Source organism: Anabrus simplex, chromosome 6 (genome assembly GCF_040414725.1).
Source record: "Anabrus simplex isolate iqAnaSimp1 chromosome 6, ASM4041472v1, whole genome shotgun sequence".
NCBI classification, from domain to species: Eukaryota; Metazoa; Arthropoda; class Insecta; order Orthoptera; family Tettigoniidae; genus Anabrus; species Anabrus simplex.
In genome coordinates, this window is record NC_090270.1 from 157,713,695 (window position 1) to 157,741,515 (window position 27,821).

Consider the following 27,821-nt stretch of genomic DNA (forward strand, 5'->3'; position numbering starts at 1 on the left):
TCCCTACCCTAGTAAATGATAAAAGATAAGATGAAATAAATCAAGATAATTATGAATATCTCCTCAATGAGGAATTAAGGAAATAAACACACTTTCTCACTTAAATTATCTGTCTTTATTTTGATATACAGTAGGCGTACTATAATCATATTCTTGAAAAGAGGGGCGTGTTAAACGATGCAATTTATTTAATAAGTCTTTGCAGTGTGATTTTCGAAAGTTCCATACATCCAATGACTTCCCTTTCTTTTGCGCGAATATTTCCTTCTCTCTTCAATACCGGTAACCAGTAAGGAGAGAGATTATTGGGTATATTTTCAGCCTGCAGGCTGGTTATATCTTCAAGCTTATCAGGAAACATATAGGAATACTAATGTGCCAAGCTCCGTGAACGGAATTTAGGTCAGCTTTCAAGTTCACTGCGGATATGAAAATAATAATGTTATAAGTTCTACTGCCAAAATTTCGTCCCGCAAGAGTTATTTCATGTACCGGTAGATCTAGACATGAGACTGACGTATTTGAGCACTTTCATCATTTCACACAAACTATGTTATTAAATGCATTATCCGAACATGCCACAATCCTACTTACCTGGTATTAGCCAAATAGATTTACAATCACACAGAAAAAGAAAATATGCTTTAAATATTCTCGCAAATGTATCACTAGTGACTTTAACGGCAATGCGGTGGCAACACGCAATTCACGCTAGAGCAGTGATTGAACGTTGCCAACGTGCCAGATTAACGGTAAATGTAAGACGTCGTATCGGCAAGTAGGGTCCCTAAACTGTATGGTTACCGACACTGAAAAAGACCCAACAGCAAGAAAAGTAACCATAAATCAATATCTTAATATTACAGGGGAGAAAGGGTAAGGTTGCACCCTTAGGGTACGTCCTTACACGGAGAGGACTTTAGTAGTGGTGGTGGTGGCGGCGCATGCATAGTTGCGCACAGCTTGCCCCGTCAGGTAAACGTTTCCCGTCAGGTTTATTTGCTGTGAGTCAGGGGTAAAGCCTGCTCCCAGCTCCTGCACATTTCGTTTCCTGCTCTCGGAGCACGCTAGGCGCTGAGTCACCTCCAGCTCCCGCTCGGCCGGGTCATTGACCCGAGCGAGGACCGGTAGCGACAAGCTATGCGCGCTTGTAGCATTCCACCCTGCAGACATGTGCAATATATTATTATTAAACAATATATTGCCGGTGGGAGTATTTGGCGGGGGGCGGCGCTGTGATAACTGCGCTTTGCCCTCCGCTGATGTATTGACGGCCGTAGAGTGGTCAGAGTGCCGTAAAAACGACAGCTCCTCACTCTCCGTTGCTCTTTTCTGAAAAACAAGCCTGGTCCCGTGTGTGTAGCTGTTGGGACATACGAAATCGAGCTAGTGGACGCGGGATTATCCCTTGTTACGGGGGTCCCTGGGCCACGGAATCCCTATCTAACCCTAGGTACCGAGAGGCGGTAACCGGCTGGGACAGGTAGTGTATTCTCTCGAAGTTCTCGGTGAAAGGAGAGAGAGAGCGCAGCGAGAGGCACGTACGTGCTTCCCCTACGGCAGTCAACTCATCCTTGTCGCATGCTGAGCGAAGCAGTACGTATTTATATCTGATCCGGGCCTCCACCCCTTGTTCCATAACTTTATCGTCCCAAGTCAGATTCACGTGAAATTCGGCAGGAACATAGCTAAGGGATCAAGTTATATGGTGATGTTGTTCAATTTGTTCAATTATTATCGTGGGAAAAGTTATTACCCGTCGAAACTCGAAGAACATTCTACATCAGTCTAGGCTCTGTAGTGCGGCGAGGCATGCTGTGACGTCACCCGCTCACTACGTCACACGCGCACAGCTGTTGCTCGCCGTCCAGTCAGTCCTTCGTAAGCGGCCCGGAGCGTAACACGTAGTGGTGGGCAAAACTCTCGTTCGAGATACTCGAGACTGACGTCACCACTCTCGATGCATCTTCGAGATCTACGTAGAGATGGGCATAACTCTCGTTTGAGATACTCGAGCCTGATGTCACTTTCTCGATGCATCTTGAGGCACGCTCCAATTGAACCTCAGCCAGGACGAATATAGCAGAAACAGAAATGATTAGTAAACATTGTACTCGAGCTGTTAGCGTGGCTCAGTTGGCTTAATATTATCGTTAGGCATTATCTCCGCTACGTTTTGTAGTGGTTCGAATCTTATCTTTAAATATTTGTGTTTGTTCTTGTTTTGCAATCGGAGTTTCGGCTACCAAACACACACCTGTTCGTGCAGAAACAACCAGATCGCTAACAGATGTAATTGTTACTGAATATACAAAATAACCAATAGATAATAAAATCGCTTCCACTGAACACATGCAATATAAACCAATCATAATGTAAACAAACCTGATTATCTCGTGGCCATGTCATCAGATCAGTTAGCTTTGTATCTGTATTGCACTGAAAATAGCACTCATAATAATGTTATTTGTTTTACGTCCGTCCTAAATGCTAGTTCTTGACAGACGCCTGGGTGTGGGAATTATGTCCCGCAGGAGTTCTTTAACTTGCTGGAAGTCAACGACATGGAATTGTTACCCGGTACCTTTAAAACAGTAGGTACACTGACAGAACATATTGAACACACTGGGATAAAAATGTACGTGTTTCGACAGAGGGTTATCGCACTACTCTGTTTTTTGTATTGTACGTTTTGGTTATTACATATTACAGGCTTTCCTTCTCTGGGTTTTGTGTTGTACGTTTTGGTTATTGAATATTGCAGGCCTTTTCTCTGTTGTGAAGGTATTTTCACATAAATAAGTTTGTTTGCGGTAATAAAACCGAATAAATCATCATTTTGTTACCGGTTCTACTCTATAACGAGCCACCGGAGACCACGGGTACCTTCTACCAATATACACAGAAGGTTTCCCTGAATAATTTCCGAAAATTTGTCGATGGAGTTCGGTTTCATCCTGTATATGTGCCTTCAGATCCGATAATATTGTGGCTGGTCTTGAATGATCCTTTTCAAGGAAACGATCTATTTGTTACCATACTTATATACAAAATTTGAAAAGTGGAACGAGGGATGGAACGGGGTCCATAGTCGACAATCCAGAAGGAGACTTAACCCGAGAACGAGTCCCCCTTCCGATACATGTACACATATACCAGTATATGCCATTACCGGTATATTTTACTTTCTGTTCAAATTATTACACAACTCGATGCGTCGTAAAAGAAATCGTTTCAAGAAAATGTTAAAAATATATCACACTCTTCATTACTATTTATTTCACATACCCAGTCCCCGAACCATAGGTACTAATCAATGAAGTATAAAATATCTTACCTAGCCGAGAATCGAACACAGAGATCCTTGGACGAAACGCCCGTACGCTAACCATTTCGCCACGGAAGCGGACAGTGGTTCAGTAAAATGCAGGACGTACAGGTAGGTAAGTTGACTGCGAGTAGATTATGAAGTAGTTGGCGTATCGTCATTAGTTGTTATAATGATGTTATTTGCTTTACGTCCCACTAACTATTTATTAAGGTTTTCGGAGACGTCATTAGTTGATCAGCAGGCGAAGTAGGCTATAGTCGAGGGATAACATACCGCATGCGCATGATGTCCCGATTTAAACTTCCGAGATAGGATTACGAGTCATGGACTGCATCAGTTGCTCGATATGCATCGAGAGCTCTCGATACGTTTCCCGGCACTGCCTCGAGACAAAGGACTCATGCGCCTGACGTCACTATACGACATCGAGATAGCATTATGAGGCACGTACTGCATCGCTTGCTCAGAATGCATCGAGAGCTTTGCATCACGCGACCCATCACTAGTAACACGTAAGTTTTAAAATTTCCATGACGGGGACTTAGTTTGTACCGCCGTTACCGGTACAATATAGTAACCACTCCCGCGTTCGCAGAGCCGTAGGCTTCGGGTCGTCTTGTTGAAAGTAAAAGATGCCATCAAGACCCAGTTTCTGTGCACTGCTGCATAAGTCGCCTCGCACCACATCGGTGTATTTACGATGATCCATGATACCTTCAATAATTACCAAGTCACCAACACCAGAAGCTACCATGCATCCCCAAACCACTATGCTTCTTCCCCCATGTTTTACTGTAGGTAGGGCATGTTGTGATTGGAGCTCTGTATTTTTTTTGCACCACATTTTTACATTTCCATCAGATCCAAACAAGTTAAACTTGGATTTGTCAGAAAATATCACAGAATTCCAAAATTCCATCGATTTATTGACATAATCTTTGACGAACTGCAAGTGTTTTCTTCAGTTAACTTCCAGAATAAATGGTTTCTTTCTGGGAGATCTCCCAAGAATATCAGCTGCGTTCAAAACATTCCTAATAGTTTGAGCACTGACCTGTTTGTTGGACATTGACTGGATGTCCGATACAATCGACTCTGCATTTTTAAAGGGCTCTCTTGGTGCAAGACGAACTATGCTTCCACGCTCCCTACACAAAGAACTCTGGGAGGTCCAGATCTGTGTTTATTGTCTGTTGTAACAGTCTCTTGAAACTTCTTGATTATTGCCCACACTGTTGTATAAGTAACAGAAAGTTCTTTACCAATTTTGCTGTAACTTTTACCATGCGAATGTAAGAAAACCACATTGTAGTGGAACGACATGGAATGCTCCTTCCCCTTCGGATTCATCGTGACAAGTTAATGGTTCATACACTGGCATCAGCAAGCGACTGAATTGTTTATCAACTCCGATTGCACAAATCTCGTACGTGCGGCGCTGTTTGTAAAGCTCAATAACAAACGTTGTACAGTGTGCCAATACTTCTTTGAGCAGGAGAAAACCCTAATTTAATAGATTGCATGTGTTTATGTTGTGTTGGGAAAATAGTTTAATATACAAATTATTTCCTTTATTGAGTAAGGTTTAATGGTATACATAGAATGTTCCTAGTGTTATACAATTTTATTATATGCGGAAAGGTGTCTGTGCCAGTACTTTATGGTGCCAGTGTAGTTAGCCCTAAAGTTGAACTGAGGAAACGTTTTCTGAATTTCAACCTAGATCTTCATGATCGATGGCCATGGAATAGGTATAACTAATTTATTCTAGCCTTCTTTCTCTCAGCATCGGCAGCTATTTACTGCTCTATATGTTGTGCAAATCTTGCTAATCAATAAACCTCGTCTATAGGTGTTCGTTTCAGGCACCCATGGACCAGTCTTGACAGTTTCATTTAGCACGACATCCACTTGCTTTGCATGAGAGGAGCAGTGCCATATAGGACATGCACACTCCCCAGCAGAGAAACGGAGTACCATCGTGGAAGTTCTTACGACTTGAGTTTTGGCTCCCCATTCACTGTCAGTGAGTTTCTGAATTATGTTGTTTCGGGCTTAACCCCCTGTGGGTGGGGGACGCAGATGAAGAATACACTCACGTTATCCCCTGCTTGTCGTAAGAGGTGACTAAAAGGGGCGACCTAGGCGCGGACATGGATTGCGGTTTGGTATAATATGTTGGACCTCCTGTGGATGGGAGAGGCTGAATATACCCACAGGTGATCCCTGCCTGTTGTAGAAGGCGACTTAAAGGGCCATATGCCATATCCCCCTCTTTTTTTTTGGGTTAGTTGTAGACCATTTCAAAATTTTTGATGTGCGTGCTGTTCGGCGATGGAGCTCGTACGTGTGCTACTACGTTCGAAAGCCCGTGTCAGTAACCATCCAGGAAGCGGCGGGCGGGAGTGTTATGAACCCGGGCAGTAGTAACCGCCTGACAACACAGGTCCCCGCGCAGCCGAATCCCAGAAGAACATATTCTTATTAATTATTTTTATTTATTTTTACGTATATTATATACTCTGTACACGCTATGGGGTACATGCTATTGCGGGTGACTGGAGGAAGGGTGTCCTAGTACTCATTGCCTCAGTCCTCCCGTATTAGGCATCGTCCAACATCGGATCCCGGGCAGTACCGGCTATGACCACGTGGGTATTGCCTTGGCTGCTTGGTTCGGCTACACCCCTGATCGGAGTGGGTGGCATTCGGGGAGGATGATTTCGGGCATGGCGTCGAAACTACGTCTGCCTGTACCGAGCTCGGTAGCTGCAGTCGCTTAAGTGCGGCCAGTATCCAGTATTCGGGAGATAGTAGGTTCGAATCCCACTGTCGGCAGCCCTGAAAATTGTTTTCCGTGGTTTCCCATTTTCACACCAGGCAAATGCTGTACCTTAATTAAGGCCACGGCCGCTTCCTTCCCACTCCTAGCCCTTTCCTGTCCCATCGTCGCCGTAAGACCCATCTGTGTCGGTGCGACGTAAAACAACTAGCAAAAAAAACTTCTGCCTGCCACCTCGGGTAGTTCGCTACCCAAGTCTTTAACTTTCGATTCCCTAAGAGGGGCAACCCCTTGGGAACAAGCGCAGCGTATTAGTCTGGGTTCCAGCTTCCCTAGGTTCCTGGTTGCTGCCAGAACCGATGGGCAAGATTTCAAGCTGGTTAAATAGATACTTTTCAGTCGACACATCGAAGGTGTATACAGTGAACTTGAGGATCTAAAGAAAATGCGCAATGGTGGTTTGCTTCTGAAGACGAGCACTGCGCTCCAAGCCGATCAGTTGCTTAAGTGCGACCACTTTGGCGACATTCCCGTCAAAGTGGAACAGCACAAAACCTTGAATCTGGTTCGTGGAGTCATTTTCCACCGTGACCTTATTCTGAACACTGACGATGAATTGATGGAAAACATGAAGCACATTGGCGTGACACACGTCCGGCGCATTACACCCAAAGTCACTGGTGAAGACGTTGCTACGGGTGCGTTCATAGTCTCCTTCAAATTGTCAGTATTGCTAGAGAAAGTCAAGCTAACAAACTATCGTTGGGATGTAAGGCCGTACATCCCGCCTCCTATGCGGTGCCATCAATGCCAGAGATTCGGACACATGGTATCTCGTTGTTCGAATCAGTCTGCGTGTGGTACATGTGGGAAAGTAACTCACGGCGCGGAGGAGTGCACACCTCGGTACAAGAGCACTAACTGTTCTGGTCTTCATTTTCCTCGGGATCGGAACTGTCCGACCTATCTGAGTGAGAAGAAGATCCAGGAGATCAAGACCCTGGATGGTCTTTCCTACCACGAAGCGCGCCATGAGTTTCTCTGAATGCACCGGTCAAGACACTAGACTTCAACATGATAGCACAGTCTCTCCCAGGTTCCTCATTTTCAAGTGGAGCACCTTTCCAGAAGATCGCTGCGCCCAAGGTGGCAGTTGCTGCTGTGAGCAACGCTGCAAAGAGAACGAGCTCGAAGGCGGGTCCATCCGGGCCTTCGACCACCAATAAGCCTGTGCCGGCTAAGAAACCTACGCCGGCACAGCAGGGGATGCCCCTTCCCCCACAAGGTCAGTTAAAGCCGCCCCTAAGCTGGCGGAGGCGGCATCGTCGACCAGGGCTGGGAAATTATCTCCCAGTCCGTCTAAACAAGAATCGACGGCGGAGAAGAGGATCGCCCATACCAGGCGTTCTTCCGCATCTCCTACAAATGGGACCTCACGCCCTCCACCTGGAGGGCCTGATTCTGCGCCAGCGGGTTTTCCTCCTGGAAAACCTGCGCGCTCCCCTTGCAGTAAGAAATCTCGCCGGACTACGTCGAAGAAATTCGTCACCGGACGAGGTGATGCACATGGAGCATTTATCTTCATCTTCGGATGGGGATGTGAGTGTAGGTTAGGTTAGGTAACATTCCTCTGCTCCTAACCTAAACCTCAGAAGTCCACACCCACAATATGGCACTTTATAAAGGTATTGTAACGGTTATGATAGGCATCTTGCTGAGCAGCGCCAGCTTATTAGCGAGTATAGTCTGTATTCAGAAAACAAATTTCAGACCAGGTCATCATACGGTCTTGAGAAATGTTCGACTATACTCGACCGACCGACATGCTCACCGGGCTTCCGGTGGCGTTGGCATTTTTGTCCGTTCTGATACCTACAGCGAAGAGGTTCCATTAAAACCCCGCTGGAGGCTGTAAGTGTTCGCATTCTGCTGCCTGTCATAGCAACAGTGTGTAATGTTTATTTTCCAACAGGCCAGCCTCTTTACATAAATGATGCCACTGATCTTATAGATCAGCTTCCACCTCCCTTCCTCTTATTGGGCGATATTAACACCCATCACACCATATGGGGCTCTGAGACGCCTTGCCCCCGGAAAAGAGAGCTGGAAACATTAGTAACTGAGCTGGATTTATGTATTTTGAACAAAGGGGAACCAACTCACTTTAGTGTACGTTACGGGACATATTCTCGTATAGACGTAAGTCTATGCAGCCGAACATTGGTTCCGCCGTTTTGGTGGAATTTACACGACGATCTTTGTGACAGTGACCACTTTCCCATCATCCTTACTTTGATGAAACAAAAATCCGTCGACGCTCCCCCTCGATGGATTTTTAAACATGCTGATTGGCCAAAGTTCACATCCCTAGCTGTCTTTAACGCCGATACTACGCGGACCGTACACGGCGAAATAACTTATATAACACAAGTTATCCTTGCTGCTGGTGAGGAGTCCATTCATTCCTTCTCCGGGCCTCCTCGCCGAAAACTCTTTCCTTGGTGAAACGAAGAAATTGCAGCAGCTATCAAAGAACGCCGTCGAGCCCATATATGTTATCGTAGGCAACCTACTATGGCCAACTTGGTAACATCTAAGAAACTCCGCGCTAAGGCGTGAGTTCTTATTCGCCAAAGTAAGAAAGCTTCGTGGGAGAGATGTGTGTCGTCTATGACGTCGCATACTCCATCATCTCAAGTGTGGACTAAACTTCGACGTATTTTGGGTATCCTAGGATCATCTTCTGTACTGGGAATTTCCATTGCAGGCAGTGTCGTCACTGAACCACTCTCGATTGCTAACTATCTAGCTAGTCATTTCGCGGATGTATCTGACTCCGGGAATTACCACCGTGATTTCCTCGCTCTGAAGCGGGAGGCAGAACGTCATCACCGTAGTTTTGCCACTCAAGCTTCAGAGGACTACAACGTGCCCTTTACGGAGTGGGAACTCCGCAGCGCCTTAGCGCTTTGCAAGGACACATCTCCTGGACCAGACAACATCCATAACCAGATGTTGAAACACCTTAGTGATGATAGTCTACTATATCTCCTTCGTGTGTTCAACCGAATCTGGATAGAGGGTGATTTTCCGTCTCAGTGGCGAGAGGGTATCGTTATTCATATCTTCAATGCTGACAAAGATCCTAAGTATGCAGGAAGTTACAGACCGATTTGTCTTACAAATTGCCTGTGTAAGCTATTTGAGAGGATGGTAAATCGCCGACTTTGTAGTGTGTGGAGAAACGAGGACTCTTGTCCGAGTACCAGTGTGGTTTTCGAGCCGCTCGCTCGACCACTGACCACTTGGTACGCCTGGAGAGCTATATCCAGGATGCGTTTCTCCGCAAACAGCATTTGGTAGCTGTTTTCTTTGACTTAGAGAAGGCATACGACACGACATGGCGATATGGTATCCTTTCAGTCCTGCATCAATGGAAATTCCGAGGTAACTTGCCGGTATTTATTGCGAATTTTTTGTCCCTCCGTCTATTCCGTGTCGGAGTAGGGAGAACATATTCGCAATACCACGTTCAGGAAAATGGAGTCCCACAGGGATCGGTTCTTAGTGTCCCTCTGTTCGCGATTGCCATAAACGGTATTGTCACTGCTGCAGGTTCAGCAGTCATATCGTCGCTAAATTTCGCTCTGTACTATAGTTCGCGTAATATGGCAGTCGCAGAGCGACAATTACAGCAAGCTATTAGGAGAGTGGAGCAGTGAACCTTAGAACATGGCTTTCGGTTTTCCACCGCAAGGACCTCTTTTGTCCACTTTTGTTGTCAACGTACTCTTCACCCGCCTCCTGAGCTTTGTCTAGGAAATGTCGCTCTTCCCGGAGTTGACACTTACCGATTTCTTGGGCTCCTTTTCGATAGCAAATTATCGTGGGAGCCACACGTGCGGCAGTTAAAATTGAAATGCACTAAGAAGCTGAATATCATGAAGTTTCTTAGCAGCACTAATTGAGGTGCTGACCGCACGGTGCTCCTACGATTCTATAGGGCACATATTTTGTCCCGGTTAGACAACGGCAGTGCAGCATATGACTCAGCAAGACCATGCGTCCTTGCGAAGCTGAACAGCATCCACCACAGCGGGGTTAGGTTGGCGACGGGAGCTTTTCGTACGAGCCCCGTTGCTAACCCGCTCGCTGAGTCTGGTATGTCGCCATTACACCTGATGCGCCAGCAAATGCTCCTTTCGTACGCTGCAAATTTACGACAGATGCCACTTCATCCATGCTATCCTAGCGTATTCAACAATGGCAACAGTTTGCTATACGCTGCTTGTCCTCGAGCAACGCGGCCGCTTGGAATACGCTTGGATAGCAGTCACAGATTGTTTCACGTACCTTCGGTTCCTTGCCTTGTCAGACAAGTGGGGTACCTCCGTGGGTAGTACGACGTCCTGAAATAATCCTGGATATGCACACTGGCCCGAAGGAAGACACGGGCCGTTCGCTTTATCGGAGGCTCTTTCTGTCCGTTGTTGCCGGTATCCAGGTTCAGCCATCGTTTACACGGATGGCTTGAGAACAGACACTAAAGTGGCCTGTGCGCTCGTTGTCGACACTGATAGATTTCTTTTTGCTCTCCCAGAAACCTGCAGTGTGTACACAGCAGAGCTCTATGCTATCTGTGAAGCTCTGCGGTACGCACTGTCCGATGAGCGCCGACACTTTATTGTGGATACTGACTCCTTGAGTTCGCTGCAGTCTATTGATACCTGTTTCTCTGAGCACCCTCTGGTGCAGCGGATCCAGGACCTGCTGGCCTGGTGTTCGGATGCCGGCACCAGAATCACGTTTCTGTGCCTCCCAAGCCACATGGGTGTAGAGGGAAACGAGTTAGCAGATAAGGCTGCCAAGGAGGCAGTAACACTGCCCCCGTTGCCTTTCAAGGTTCCAGTAAGTGATATTCGCTCTCAGCTGAGACATCTGGTTATGTCCCATTGGGAGATGGAGTGGCAGGCCACTCCTCTTCCAAATAAGCTGAGAGCGGTTAAAGGTACTACGAAGGTATGGAGGACTTCGCTTCGGGCCTCTTGGAGGAAGCAGTGGTGTTATGTCGTCTTCGGATCGGCCACGTACATTTTAAAATTTTAACTATCATACATCGTCCATCTCGTTCCATTAGGGGTCGATGACCTTCGATGTTAGGCCTCTTAAAACAACAAGCAACATCATCATCATTTTGGGCTTACACTTCTTGCTTTGTATTCAGAGTTTGTGAAATGTTAGAGACATATTTAAAATGACGCCAAGATATTTTGGCATAATGCAGAGTTCCAACTCATTGCCCTCCCCCTTAACTTTCAGTTTTCTTTTTGCCTGTTTGTTTTGGAGATGGACAGCGGAGACCTGAGCTTTCTGGCGATTTAGTTTCAGGTGGTTCTTATTATAATACTAGCAAATGTACCCGTGCTTCGCTACGGTATTCTACATTGTATACGATTTTCTACGTAAATTATACACGAAGTGAGTCAGATTATATTAAATTGTATGTCTTTTAGCGTTATACGAGAAACACCACGAGAAAGACTCCGTACTTTGTTTCCGATGTAAGGTGCGCGTTGGGGATATTAGACGACAATGGCAAGCCACGTTTCCTACTGCCGTTCACAATAGAGTTTGTGAGTTTCTATTCTGACGGCAGCTTCACTTGCCTACTCCCATTCACAATGGAGATGTGTAGTTTTTATGAAAGGCCCTTTTTCCTAATGCCAGTCACAGTCGAGTTGGGGAGATTTGATTATAATCGAGAAAACACTTCTATCTAACGAGATCGAGATGCGACAAAAAGTCATAGGAACAAAGTTGTAGAACTCTCCAAATTGAGCAATCTGTTCTGTGATACGAGTTACCGTTTAGCCACCAATTACCCCGAAACGAAGGTCTGCAACGTCATTAAAATTGCCTTGATATTTGTATATTTTTCGGGGCAAAACGGTTACACAATTGAATATCTGGGGAATTTTTCATCAAAGGAAGAAAGTCCAGGTTTCAGGATTGGCACTCGCATACATAAGGAGAAATTTAGGAAGAAAGTACTTGTTAGAAAGTTGACATTAACTGAAAAAGGCTAATAACTGAGGACAGCCGGATACGACAAACGTGTAAATGCAAAATGTGTGTAGGCCTATTGGAAAAATAAAATGTCCCTCACTGAATTGTGATGATACGAGTTACGGATTTAGAAAGCGATAACAGAGGAGAAATTTTGGCGCAGAGATTCTTAGATACGATGACTTATAGTGTAACTACTTAAGCTTAAAGAGGCACGATATTAAAGCTGAGAAACTGAAGTAGAAGAGGAATACAGTAAAAATTATAGCAAATACCAGAAAACACGTACGGTATGAAATAATGGGCTACACTCTGCGATACTGTTGAAACGGTATCAGCCATCCTTAGACCTTTGCGAAGGCGATTGTAACCTCCAACGGTATTCCGCAAATATCTCGCAGGATGGTGGCTTGACGTCTCTCTCGCCTTCTACCCAACGAACAACCACGAGTTTACAAGAAGGAAATGGCATTACGTTACTTCCCTGCTGGCAAGCGCGGGTGTCCATCACTCCACACAGAGCACGAAACCCCCAGAAAATAGTAATTTTCTCCCGTCATTTGAAGAGTAAGCGAAATTATGTACATAAGAAAAGTTGTTTAAAATGAAAGGACGATTCACATATAGTCTACGTACTTCACAGAAAACGAATAGTATAAGAGAAAGTTGAAAAAAAAAAAAGCTTCTGATCTTCCTATAAACCCTCAGTCTATTCAGTGATTTTTAAATCATACTCAATAGTAGTAGAAGTTAAGGGATTGGCACAGGATAGGGTGGTATGGAGTTCTGCATCAAACCATTCTATGGACTGATAACTCAAAAAACAACAGCAATAATAAAAACAAGTTGGAATTAAGAGAAGCAAAGGGAGACTAAGGTAACGATGGTTGGTCTCGGTTTTTGAAAGGTGTAGAACTAAACGTTGTTGCAGAACCAATTACAAACATGACATTGTGGAGTTGCATAGTTACTTCGCGGATGTTTGCAGATTGAATCCTGAAAGCCACAAAGATCTATAAGTGAAGATGCACAATAGGTATCATTATATGAATATACTAGCTGATGTACCCGTGCTTCGCTACGGGGTTCTCAGAAAGACTGACTTGGTGGTTTTCCTAACTGAATTCAACATAGGTCATTACAAAAACGTCAGTAGGAATGTAGCGATTGAAAGCAATGTTATAAAATACTCGATCAAATGAAAAACCGCACACTTTCTCATTTTCAACGAAGAGTACTACGGTGCCGATCTAACAGTCCAAAGTTCCAGAGCTGGAATAACCAGGTCGCAGACTGCCGTGAACACTCCTCTGTCATTATTCCGTTAAATATGCACACTACTCAATCCAATCAGTGGCTCAGAGTAGGGATTGTATAGCTCGAATACTATGATGAACCAGTGTGTTACGTACCAGATATATCAGAAAATGTATGAACCAGAGGAATGGCATGCTAAAGAAGAAAGTTATCTTACACCCCAGCTACTTCCCAATATACAGGCAGGCTGTTACAGTCGGTACGACCAAGCGAGTTGGCCGTGTGGTTAGGGGCGCGCAGCTGTGAGATTGCATCCGGGAGATAGTGGATTCGAACCCCACTGCCGGCAACCCTGAAGATGGTATTCGGGAGATGGTGGGTTCGAGCCCCACTGTCGGCAGCCCTGACGATGGTTCTCCGTGGTTTCCCATTTTCACACCAGGCAAATGCCGGGACTGTACCTTAATTAAAGCCACGGCCGCTTCCTTCCACTTCCTAGACCTTTCCTATCCCATCGTCGCATAAGACATATCTGGGTCGGTGCGACGTTAAGCAAAAAAAAAATGGTATTCCGTTGTTTCCCATTTTCACACCAGTCACACCAGGCTGTACCTTAAAGCCAAGGCCGCTTCCTTCACACCACTATTCATTTCCTATCCCATCGACGTCATAAGACCTACTTGTGTCGGTGCGACGTCAAGCAAATTTAAAAAAATCTCGGTACGCTGCAGTAATACTATCTATCGGGGATGAGAGGAAAGAGAAGACAAAAAGCACATCACAACAAACAATGGTCAATGTAGTGTTATTGTTGATAAAGTTTATGAGCTTTCTATATTGCAGGCCTTCACATTAATTTTCTTTCGACTCTGTGATATTAGGGTGTCTTACAACATTATTTATATCGTAGACTGTAGTTCCTTGTTCTCAGACTTCACATGCCGATTTTCACTAAATTCTGTTTACCCATTTTCTCGTGACTCGGCGCTGATATGGACTTAGTAACAAAAATCCAAATTCATGAATATCTCCGATTATATGCGGTACGGTAACAGTGTATAAGACATAAGTGATCGGAAATTGAATAACTTCTTACATAACTACTACTAACTTACTACATAACTAAAGTTACCACTAATAACATAACTTATTTGAGAATTACATTTCAGACCTTCCCCTAAACTACCATTTCACTCAGCGTGAATAAAATAATTTGTAGCCTAGATTGCAGTGGTTCATCACCCGTCATTACATACCGACTTTCATTAAAGTCTCTTCAGCCGTTTTATCGTGATGCGTGTACATACATACATACATACATACATACGTACAGACAGACAGACAGACAGACAGAAATTACGGAAAAGTAAAAAATGCATTTCGTTGTCACTGTGGACATTTAACCGACACCGAAATACCATTCTTTTCAAATTCTGAGTAACGTACAGACAAAACTCTTATTTTATATATATGTAGATTTATCGATACGACCACTAATAACATAAATAACTTATTTGAGAATTACATTTCAGGCCTTCCCCTAAACTACCATTTCACTTAGCGTGAATAAAATAATTTATGTCCGAGCTTGTAGTGGTTTATCACCCGACATTACATACCGATTTTCATTAAATTCTCTTCAGCCGTTTTCTATTGATGCGTGTACAATCAGACAGACAGACAGACATTACGGAAAAGTATAAAATGCATTTCTTTGTTACTGTGGACATGACAGATACAGAAATACCATTCATTTCAAATTCTGAGCCATGTACAGGCAAAACACTTATTTTATATATAGATTACATTTCAGGCCTTCCCCTAAACTACCATTTCACTCAGCGTGATTAAAATAATCTATAGCCCGGATTGTAGCGGTTCATCACCCGACTTTACATTCCGATTTTCATAAAATTCTCTTCAGCCGTTTTCTCGTAATGCGTGTACATACTGAACCCTTTAGGTCCATATTGAGGGATACCTACCTTCCTTACCTATCAGCAAAGTTCATGAGATCTGTCTCTTGGGTCGTATCGGGTTCTTCGTCACTTGCTGAGGTAAAGGTAGGGTTCAGTAATTCTAATCTATCTACTGGAATGGAAGGTCTGTTTAAAAGATTCCTATTTATTCTGGAAATTCTGAAGTAATTGACTATGTCAACGGTGTCATAGTCAATTGTGTCCACTGGACACCACAATCATTTTTACATAAATGTCAGAACACTGGTGTGAGACTTTAACGTAATTGCCTGATGGGCATTCTTACTAGAAACCATTGTCTCAATTATTAATCATTTAAGAAAGGAAAGTCTGGAAATCCTTAAATTCGGCTTCCATGTGAGACCACATGTACCATCATAGTGATTCGTTATGGTCCAGCCCTCGTAACACGAACTCTGGACTCTGAGTATAATTAAGGCCGTCCAATCGGTGTGTGCCACACAGTGGTTCTACGGCATGGACCCTTAATTGAATCGATGTGACCTGCGTCTATGTCATGGACCGACATCTAATCTTCTAAGTTACTTTAAAGTCATTGTGGATGATGACCGCAAGGAAATGATGCTACGATGGCATATGGCCCTAATCTAAATCACTGAGGTTGATGACCCCCTGACCATCCAAGTTTCTAGGCTGAAGGCTAAACACAATTAAGTTACATCGGTTTATGACCAAAGTTCCACTTTACTATCCCCAGCACATTCACTGCTCAATCAATCAAAGTTTAATAATTACAACAATAGCAATGCTCACAAACTTTGTGGCAGTAAAATCCATTTCCTTCGGATATGTCCCCTTAATCGTTACTTTACATGTTAACATTCCCCAGAAAACAAACTAAAATTTCCAGAATGCATCTCCAAGTTATTCGCTTGATTAAAGTTATTTCAAATGCGGTTTCACTGAATTTAATAATTAAATAAATTTAAATGATTTAACGAAATATTAACGAACAACAAATTTTATCTCCGCGGACTCTGGTTTCTTCACAAATTTCTACGCAGCTGTGATGTGAGTTCAATATTGCGATGTTTATCTGGCTGGAAAAGAATTTTACATAATTCATGTCCAGCTATATATATCCTGTCTCGTGACATCATGCTTAAAAATCTAATCTAGTCCTAACCGTTATTAACACTTGGATATCCTAATAATCTACGTACAAACCAAACAACTCGCCATATAATTACGATGTCTTATCTCGTCATTACCATTATGAATTTTGCACACCCCTCACAGACAAACCGATCATCACGACCATCGCTCTATATTTTGGACAACCCTGAATTATGTTACTCTTTTCCTTATACTCAAAGTTCGTGATTTCAAATGTTCATTACGTCCCCAATTACAGTATTTCACAATACTTAGATCATTACCGGCTATGAATTTCAACTAAATCCAGCATTTTAACGTTTCCCCTGGCCGAGAATTACAGTACAATCTCAACTCCACTCCTTTCCCGTTATCATAGCTGAGGCCTCTCATCCCCCCAAGCTCGCTTGGCAGTTACAGGAAACACCTGGTTTATTCACAGTTGACTGACTTCTCAAAATGCTCCCTTAAAACTCTGCCGACATAATTAAACAAATACGATATTCTAACTAACAAAATGCACAGGTTATGCTTCGAGATGCCCACACTAATTATACGCGTCGCCAATTATTACCGCTATGGATTTCTATGAATTTCTTTCCATTCTCAACATTATAAAATATTCCTCGGGCTATCATAACCCGGCTTCAAACGACAGGACTCTAACCTGATTCGCACATCTCATCTCAACTCATATAAAACATTCCTCGGGCTTCCGTGTCCCGGCTTCAATGACAGGTCCAACCTGATTCACAAACTAACCTCTGTTTCCCAGCTCCACAATTATCATCGACAAAGAACTGGAATAAAATCCTCACTAGAAATCCCGACGTCTAATATCGCACAATGCATTAATCATGAATAACTTCGCATAAATGATATCGTATTTAATAACTTGATTTTTACGAGAAATGACTGAAACATTCTACTAGATCTTTTTCTTGTCAGTCAGACACAGTTTAAAATGGGCATTAAATAAAAACGTTTCTCTCCGTGACCAAATTCATCACCCTAGGTTCTCACCCGACAGCGCGCTTCCGCTCAATTGAAAATGAGTGACCATGGATGATTATTATTATTAACGTCAAATTGCAGACAGAAGAATTTTACGTCGAATGAACATCTTAATTTGACATCACAAAATATAGGCAGTACACTCACACGGATGACGATCTACATTGGACGTGATATCACTTCGGAACCCTATTCAATAACTTTTTACAACATTATACGGCACTCGCAAGACTTCAAACGTTTATCCAAGTGGAAAATAAAACAAATGACTCTTTTAGTCGTACTCTCACATTTACAAAACTTAGTAGGGGTGACCACTGCGTCGTATATCCCCATTCAAATACACTTTAAGAAATCACGAGACAGGATATAAGAGGTAGTAAGATGGAAAGTCACCTACCTCATGTCGTCACGCCAGTATTCGTCATAGGGCTCACCTGTGACCCTGGCATTTTATTTAGCCATTTTACATTCATGGCATCACAATTTATTATTATTTCTTCAGGTTTCCTGGAATAAAGCATAAAAAAAAGAAAATACCCTTCACTTGTTTGCTTGAACGCACACGATGGACTATAATTATTTCCGCACACGAATTACTTAATCACATTAGAATTTATTCAGTACTTTGACCGTCCTATCTGGTACAATTATTTCACTCAAGAAAACTATCTCCTCATGGAGTCAAGACTTAGCCGCAATGGCTAAAATCTGCAGTTGAACTCAGTCTACTTTCGTTGGTTTGATTTCGCAGAGCAGCTCAACAATTTTTCGTCCGCTTTGTATCACAAATGCCGGAGAAGAGGCTTCGTCATGGCGTCCCTTCATATTTATAGCAGTTACCCCCTCTCTTCGGATCTCTCCCTTTGCCGCCAAGACAATTTCTATAAATTTTCTGACTTACCTAAACTGCAATTTCAAGAGTTTTGAAAGTGACTACCTGCTTGCTACATTTCTGGCGGTAGTGTTCACGGACATTTAAAATTTTTACGGGTTCGATTTGTGAGATGATTGACCTCCTTTGATAGGCACTATATTTTTTTGACTTGGCGTGGTCACGCCATGTACACGCGCTTTGAAATAGTTCATAAAAATGACTTGAGATTCTTCCGCCGTCGACACGTGTAGTTGACGTCACGTACCCCAGAGCGTGGGACCGAAGGTAATCACCCCCTCGTCACGTGTCAAATCCATGCTATCAAGAATCCAACTTTTAGTTTAATTGTTACATTATGCATAATGTTCTTAGGGCACAAAGGTCATGGGTTCAATACATACATACATACATACATACATACATACATACATACATACATACATACATACATACATACATACATACATACATACATACATACAGACCGAAATTACGGAAAAGTAAAAAATGCATTTCCATGTTACTGTGGACATGACCGATACAGAAATACCATTCTTTTCAAATTCTGAGCAATGTACAGACAAAACTCTTATTTTATATATATATATATATATATATATATATATATATATATATAGATGTATGCATAGTAATGTGAATTATTTCCTTTCATCATCCATGCCCCTGTAATGTTAACAGTTTTTTTGAAAATAACTTCCCCATCACATTTCATGTATGCACCGAGCAAGTGGCCGTGTGGTTAGGGTCGAGCAGCTGTGAGCTTGCATTCGGGAGATAGTGGTTTTAGACCTCAATATTGGCAGCCTTGAAGATGGTTTCCGTGTTTTCCCATTTTCACACCAGCAAATGCTGGTGCTGTACCTTAAGTCCACAGCCACTTCCTTCCCAATCCTAGCCCTTTCTTTTCCCGTCGTCGTCATAAAATATACGTGTGTCGATGCGACGTAATACAAACTCTAAAAATAAAATAAAATCATGCACGTATGTCCAACCCTTACCCCGTTTCTCTACGAAGTCGGGTTAGAAATGAGATGAATGATCGTAGCCTGATTTTACAATCGGAACTTCCATGTGATATAATATAATTCACTCCGCTGTGAACCATGTGACATTGTCGCGTTGGGGAGGCTTGCGAGCCGTAGGTGCAACCATATCGGATGGGTATCTGTCGAAAGACCAGTCTGATGAATGGTTCGTCGAAAGGGGGATAACTGCCTTTCGGAAGTAGCAAAGGCGGCAGTCTAGATGATTGATTGTTATGGTCTTATAATAATGCTTAACATGGCTTAGCTGTATTGATACTGCTACACGGCTGAAAGCAACGGGAAAATACAGCCGTAACTAACTCCCGAGGACATGCAGCTCACTCTGTATGAATGATGTACTGATGATAGCTTCCTCCCGGGTAAAATATTCCGGAGGTAAACTAGTCCCCCATTTGGATTTCCGGGTGGGGACTACACGAGATGGGGAAATCATCAGGAAGATGGATACGGACATTCTGCGAGTCGGAGCGTGGAATGTTAGAAGTTTGAATCGCTGTGGTAGCTTAGAGAATCTGAAAAGGGAGATGGATAGACAAAAGATAGCTGTAGTTGGTGTAAGCGAGGTATGTTGGCAGGAAGGGCAGGATTTCTGGCCAGGCGACTACGGAATTATCAACACAAAATCAAACAGGGGAAATGCAGGAGTTGGTTTAATAATGAATATGAAAATAGGGCAACGGGTAAGCGTAGTAAAAGGATTATTGTGGTCAAACACCAAGCCAATGCCCACCACAATAGTGCAGGTCTGTGTATGTCTACTAGTTCAGCGGATGATGATGATGATGAAATCGAAATAATATATCAAGAGATAGAAGATTTAATACAGTATGTGAAAGGTGATGAGAATCTAATCGTGGTGGGAGACGGGAATGCAGTGGTAGGCCGAAGAGGAGAAGGTTATACAGTAGGAGAATTCTGATTGGGACAAAGGAACGAACGAGGAAGTCGACTGGTTGAATTCTGCACCAATCATAATTTAGTCCTGGCTAACACTTGGTTCAAACACCACAAACGACTGCTGTATACATGGGCGAGACCTGAAGACACTTGAAGGTACAGAATAGACTTCATTATGATTAGGCAGAGATTTAGAAACAAGGTGTTGGATTGCGGGGGAATATGTAACACAGGGACAAAATTAGAAGGCTGAAGGAAACACGGTAGAATAATAATAATAATAATAATAATAATAATAATGGACAGTCATGAAGACTGAGATCAATAAGGCTACTGAAGAAAAGTTAGGAAGAAAGATCACCTTGGAAACAGTGAATAACTCAAGAGATACTAGACCTGTTTGACGAACGACGAAAGTGCAAGAATGCAAAAAATGAGGAGGGCAGAAAAGAATAGACAAATAAAGAATGAAGTAGATAGAAAGTGCAGGACAGCCAAGAAAGACTGGCTGAATGAGAAGTGCGAGGATTTTGAAGGTTTGTGGTCCTAGGAATGGTAGATGCTGCATACAGGAAAATCAAGGAAACCTTTGGAGAGAAAAAAAAGTAGGTGTATGAATATTATAATCTCAGATGGAAGACCACTTCTAGGGAAAGAAGACAATTCAGAAAGATGGCAGGGACATATCCAACAGTGGTATCAAGGTAATTAGCTAGATGAGTGTTCTGGAACAAGAAGAGGCTGTTGATGCTGATGACATGGGAGACCCAATTTTGAAGTCAGAATTCGACAGAGCTTTGAGAGACCTAAGTAGGAACATGACACCGGGAATAATGACATACCCTCAGAATTTTATTACTGACTGCCTTAGGAGAAACCAGCATGAAGAGGTTATTCCGTTTAGTGTGCAAGATATATGATACAGGAGAAGTGCCGTATGATTTTCGACAGAATGTTGTTGTACCTATTCCCAAGAAGGCTGGTGCTGACAAGTGTGAAAACTACCGCACCATTAGTTTAATATGTCACGCCTGCAAAATTTAACATGTATTATTTGCAGAAGAAAGGAAAGACAAGTTGAAACTGAGTCGGAAGGAGATCAGTTTGGGAACACGTGAAGCAGTCCTGATTTTAGGGCTGATCTTAGAAGACCGAATTAAGAAAGACAAGACCACGTACATGGCGTTTGTAGATCTAGAAAAGGCATTCGATAATGTTGATTGGGCCGAGCTGTTTGAGACTCTGAAGGTGACCGGGATCGGATACCGGGAACGAAGAATGATCTACAATCTATACAAAAATCAGTCTGCAGTGATAAAAATCGAGGGCTTGTAAAAAGAGGCACCAATCCAGAAAGCAGTGAGGCAATGCTGCAGTTTGTCCCCTCTCCTTTTCAATATTTACATAGACCAGGCAATAAAGGAAATCAAAGAGGAATTTGGAAAGGGAATCAAAGTTCACGGGGAGGAAGTCAAAACCCGGCGATTATCCGATGATATTGTTGTTTTATCTGACTCAGCTAAAGATATGGAGAAATTGCTGAATGGTATGGACAGAGTCTTGGGAAAGGAATACAAGATAAAAATAAATAAGTCCAAAACAGAAGTGATGGATTGCAGTTGAACAAATTCAGGTGATGCAGGAAATATTTGATTAGGAAATGAAGTCTTAAAGGAAGTAGATGACTATTGTAACTTGGGTAGTAAAATAACTAATGGTGAGAAGGATGACATAAAATGCAAACTAGCACAAGCAGAGAAGGCCTTTCTTAAGAAATTTGTTCATCTCGAAAATTGATACAAGAATTAGATGTTTATGAAGACTTTTGTCTGGAGCGTAGCATTGTTTCGAAGTGAAACGTGGATGATAACTGATTCAGAAAGGAAGATGATAGACGCTTTTGAAATGTGGTGTTACAGAAGAATGCTGAAGGTGAGATGGGTAGATAGAATCACGAATGAAGAGATAATGAATCGAATTGTGAGGGGTGATCGGTGTGGCTAAATTTGACCAGAAAAAGAGATAGAATGATACGGCACATCTTAAAACACCGAGGTCTTGTACAGTTAGTTTTTGAGGAAGTGTAGGTGGTAAGAACGGTAGGGGTGGACTAAAGTACGAATATTACAAGCAGATTAAAGAAGATATAGGATGTAGTAGTTGTGTAGTAATGAAAAGGTTAGCACAGGATAGGGTGACATGGAGAGCTGTATCAAGGCAGTCTATGGACTGATGATTCAAACAACAAGAACAGAATATGAAGTATCCTGAATCTTAAGCAATGCTTAACGTGGTAGTCTTGCCTTCTCTTATTTGCCTTGCTCGCTCTCCTGAACGTTGGCGACATAACTCAGACTATTGACAGACAGACGATCACTCTGGAGAGTACTTTGTATCTTCAGGCAATCTGAAGAAATTTCGGTTTTCTGTCTGTTTTGATTCTTGCTGGTGTTTTGTATTGGTCTATGTAGCAGGTCAAGTTGCTGGGTAGCGGTGTAATTGTCGCATGGAAATGTTCTGCCGGAGCTACGGAGTGGGGCTGTGAAACGGTGTTGATCGGGGAAATTGTGGTATTGGCAGTCCTGGTGGGCTGGTCGATATTGGGGCATAGGATAAACGCAGAACGTTCTCTGACCTGTGAACGATTTGACAATATCATATTGCTCTATCTCTTTAAGAGCTGCCTACTTCGGAAACTCGGCCGAGTCTAACTGCGTTTGAGCAGAACCAACATTGCTGAGGCCATGGACGCCGTACATACTTACAGCTGAACATAGTTCTGTTTCATCCGACTCGAAACAAAATGCAGGCTTCCTCTTTATCAGTATTTGAAATGATCAACATCGCTTATCCTAAGGGTTATGTATTCCTTGTTATGTATCTGCATGAGAATACCAAAAATTACCATTCCAGGTTTCAGGGAAGCATTCAACTTTTTCTGTCTGTTATCTGATCTTCCTCTTCTAACGTTTTTCCGACACTGGCATAGTCGCGGGTGCGAACTAGGGCGCGCTTGTTGATCTGGCCCGCGTTTACGGCCGAATGCCCTCCTAACCCCGATCCAATATGTGTGTTTTTTTGGGGGGGGATGTTTTCACTAATTGCATGTTTGTTTGGTGGTTGGTAGTGTAATATGCTGTGTGAATATGTTGTGTTGTTTGAGTCATCAGTCCATAGACTGGCTTGATGCAGCTCTCCCTGACACCCTATCCTGTGCTAAACTTTTAATTTCTACGTAACTACTGCATCCTACATCTGCTCTAGTCTGCTTGTCATATTCATACCTTGGTGTACCCCTTCCGTTCTTACCACCTACACTTCCTTCAAAGACCAACTGAACAAGGCCTGGGTGTCTTAAGATGTGTCCTATGATTCTATCTCTTCTCGTCAAATTTAGCCAACTCTCCTCTCGCCAATTCGATTCAGTATCTCTTCATTTGTGATTCCATCTATCCATCTCACCTTCAGCATTCTTCTCTAACACCATTCAAAAGCATCTATTCTCTTTCTTTCTGAGCTAGTTATCGTCCATGTTTCACTTCCATACAATGCCACGCTCCACACGAAAGTCTTCAAAAACATCTTTCTAATTCCTATATCTATGTTTGAAGTGAGCAAATTTATTTTCTTAAGAAAGCTCTCCCTTGATTGTGCTAGTCTGCATTTCATGTCTTCCTTACTTCTGCCATCGTTAGTTGTTTTACTACCCAAGTAACAATATTCATCTACTTCCTTTAAGACTTCATTTCCTAATCCAATATTTCCTGCATCACCTGTCTTCGTTCGACTGCAATCCACTACTTTTGTTTTGGAATTTATTTTCATCTTGTGCTCATTACCCAAGACTTCGTCCGTACCATTCAGCAGCTTCTCGAGATCTTCTGCAGTCTCAGATAAAATAACAATGTCATCAGCAAATCTCGGTATTACTTGTGAGCTTATGCAGGGCTTATGGAATACGTTTTGAGTGCATTGTGTTGTGATAAGTTGTATATTCAACATGTTGTCCGACTCGTTGGCTGAACGGTCAGCGTACTGGCCTTCGGTTCAGAGGGTCCCGGGTTCGATTCCCGGCCGGGTCGGGGATTTTAACCTTAATTGGTTAATTCCAATGGCACGGGGGCTGGGTGTATGTGTTGCCTTCATCATCATTTCATCCTCATCACGACGCGCAGGTCACCTACGGGTGTCAAATATAAAGACCTGCACCTGGCGAGCTGAACCCGTCCTGGGATTTCCCGGCACTAAAAGCCATACATTACATTATTCAACATGTTTCGTGTGCTTTTTTTCATTACTATTTAAACTTTAAATTATTCAGTTTATAATCGGTTATATTTCATTAAACATAACTCTCATTAACATGGTTAAAAGGCAAAGAAATTATAACTTCAACAGTGAATGGGGGACCAGTTTTGCTTTATTGAAAACAAAGGAAAGTCTGTGTATTTATTGTGTAATGCTAGCGTGTCTGTTCCTAAAAGAAGTAGGCCCTAATGTACAGCGACATTTTTTAACTAATCACGAAAAATTTGACAGTGAATTTCCTGTTAAATCTGAACTAAGAAAACACAAAGTGAAAAACCTAAAATCTAAATTAGCATTGCAATAATGTGCGTTTAAGAAGCCAGTTCAGCAAACGCGTAACGTGACAATAGCTTCTTACAAAGTTTGTTACGTCCTAGCTAAAAGGAAAAAAAGCTTTCAGTGATAGGGAAGTAGTGAACGAAGCTATGCTAAATGCCGCTGAATCTCTGTTCGAATCTCACTAAGATAAATCTGAATTGATATCTTCAATCAAAGGACTTCAGTTGTCTCACCAAACTGTTGCTAGGCGGGTTGAAGACATTTCTAATGACATGAATCTAAATTACGTCAGGGTTTGAAATCGTGTGAACATTTTTCACTCCAGTTTGATGAAAGTGCTGATATGTCTGACACTGCTGAGTTGTGTGTATTTGCTAGAATGGTTTTTAATGATTTTACAGTAAAGGAAGAATTTGTCAAGCTATTGCCACGTCATGGACGTACTAGGGAAGAAGACATATTTAATGCTTTCGTTAAATTCACCAAAGAGAGTAACTTACCACTGTCAAAGCTTGTCGCTATAACAACAGACGGGGCACCGTCCATGACTTGTAGACATAATGGATTTCTTTCTCTTTGCGCTAAGGATGAATCATTTCCCAAAATTTGTTTCTTATCATTGTATTATTCACCAAGAAGCTTTATGCGCAAAGGTTTTAAAGTTCGATCATGTCATGAAAATTGTAACTTATGCCGTGAATTATATAAGATCATCATCTACTCGTCATCGCTTGTTCAGAAATATTTTAAGTATGTCAGATTCGGAGTATGGTGACGTCATCCTTCATGCAGACGTAAGGTGGCTTAGTAGGGGGAAAACACTCGAACGGTTTTGCTGCCTGTTGGATGAGATACGAGACTTTATGAAATCATTTCATGGGAAATATCATGAACTTGATGATATATCTTTACTAATCGAATTAGCATTCTTAGCAGACATCGCATCTAAATCAAATGAGTGAAATCTCGAATTGCAAGGAAAAGATCATAATATTTCAGCTATGATAAGTATTGTCAGTGCATTTGAGAAGAAACTTAAGGTATGGATTGTCCATTTAAATAGAAATTCCCTTTCACATTTTCCAAATTTGAAATCTATAGCAGATACAGTAAATGGCGGCAAGCGTGATTTTTCATCTCTTGCTAAACATCTTGAAACTCTTGGCTCCGAATTTGGTAGCATATTTAGCCAGTTTTGTATGCTTGAACCAGTGATCATGTTTGTCAATAATCCCTTCGCTTCTGTTGACGTTTGTGAGCTTGGCGGGAGGGTGTGTGAAATATTCGAAAATTAGAATCCTGAAGAATTAGAAATGGAAATTTTAAGCCTTCAGTCAGACCTTTCTTTTGAATCCTCCTACGCAACATGTGGCAATTTTTGGACTCTGGTGGACGGAAAAAAATATCCCATTACCCGCAGTGTTGTTCTGAAGATGCAATCTTGTTTTGGTTCAACCTATCTTTGTGAAGTCGCGTTTTCGACTATGAATATAATAAAAAACAAATACCGATCCTACCTGACAGACTCACACCTGGAGGACGCGTTAAGAACAGCCTGTTCCAGTTACACACTAGACTTTCCTCAACTTGCAGCGAGCATGCAGTACCAGATTTCACATTATTTATGTGAGTAAATATATTTTCATATAATTTTTAATTCTAGAATTATTATTATTATTATTATTATTATTATTATTATTATTAGTATTATTATTATTATTATATAGTCGTTGTAGTACCGATAACATTAGTCGAATTAGTGGAATCGTACCTGGCGCCCGCATACTCTTAGTTATCATGTGAATGTGCTCGCGTAGAAACGAACGTTGGACAGCCCTGTGTTAGAATATTCATTTTAAACTTGGCGCGCAACAGTAGTGAACTGAGCCAAGCTAGCATGCAACAACATAAATGATTTTCAGATTCGCGGTACATACAGCCTGGACTTTAATAGAGAAATAACAATTTCTGTTTCGGTACATCTCACATATATCCTGTTTTACTATTTGTAGAGAATTGCCCTGAGGCATAGTTATGACCTTTTCTCTAATTCTTGCGATGGTACGCGTTACAGTTCTTGTTATTCTAAAAACTGTAGACTTGAGGACATGAATATGATCCCCTATCACATTCTGAATTCTCCCGTTGCATAGCGCAAGGCAATCAGTAGGTAACTGGTTACGTCTGACACTGCCATACTGCCAGACGTTTGCTTTTCTATATTAGGTCCGGCTATATGTATGATAACGATGATGCGTTCTTCGACAGCTTAAATAATATCTCAAAATCCATATTGTCACGCACTTCTAACAGATTTGTTCCGTCTGAATATTCTTGGAAGATGCCACACAAGGTCCATGTCAGGTGATGATTCTATAATGGAGAATACATTATAACTATGCCGTCATTCACGATAAATACGGGTTTATTGCTATTTCAATTTTTGCTTACCGTTATTCGATGATGATATATCCAGGTAATTATTGGGTACGGGTACTAACTGATGCTAAAATAATGTCATGTAATTTAGATATCTTATATTTTCTGTCAATAACCTCTTTATGTACAAGGATACTTATACACTAGGAAAAGTGAAAATTGCATCACCAAGAAGGAGTATGCCAACGACCGCCCAGCTCTGCCTAGTAGACAGTTATGAGGTAGTGATGTTATGAAATGTCGTATGGCTTTTAGTGCCGGGATATTCTAGGACGGATTCGGCTGGCCAGGTGCAGGTCTTCTATTTGACACCCGTAGGCGACCTGCGCGTCATGATGAGGATTAAATGATGATGAAGACAACACCGTACCGTAGGAATTGACCAATTAAGGTTAAAATTCCCGATCTG

The 27,821-nt window shown here is 42.3% G+C and overlaps 1 protein-coding gene across 3 annotated transcripts in view; it reads left to right on the top strand.

Moving 5' to 3' along the window:
* The window catches only part of px (plexus), a 742,022-nt gene that overhangs the window by 225,590 nt on the left and 488,611 nt on the right, over positions 1-27,821 (top strand). The window lies entirely within an intron of this gene.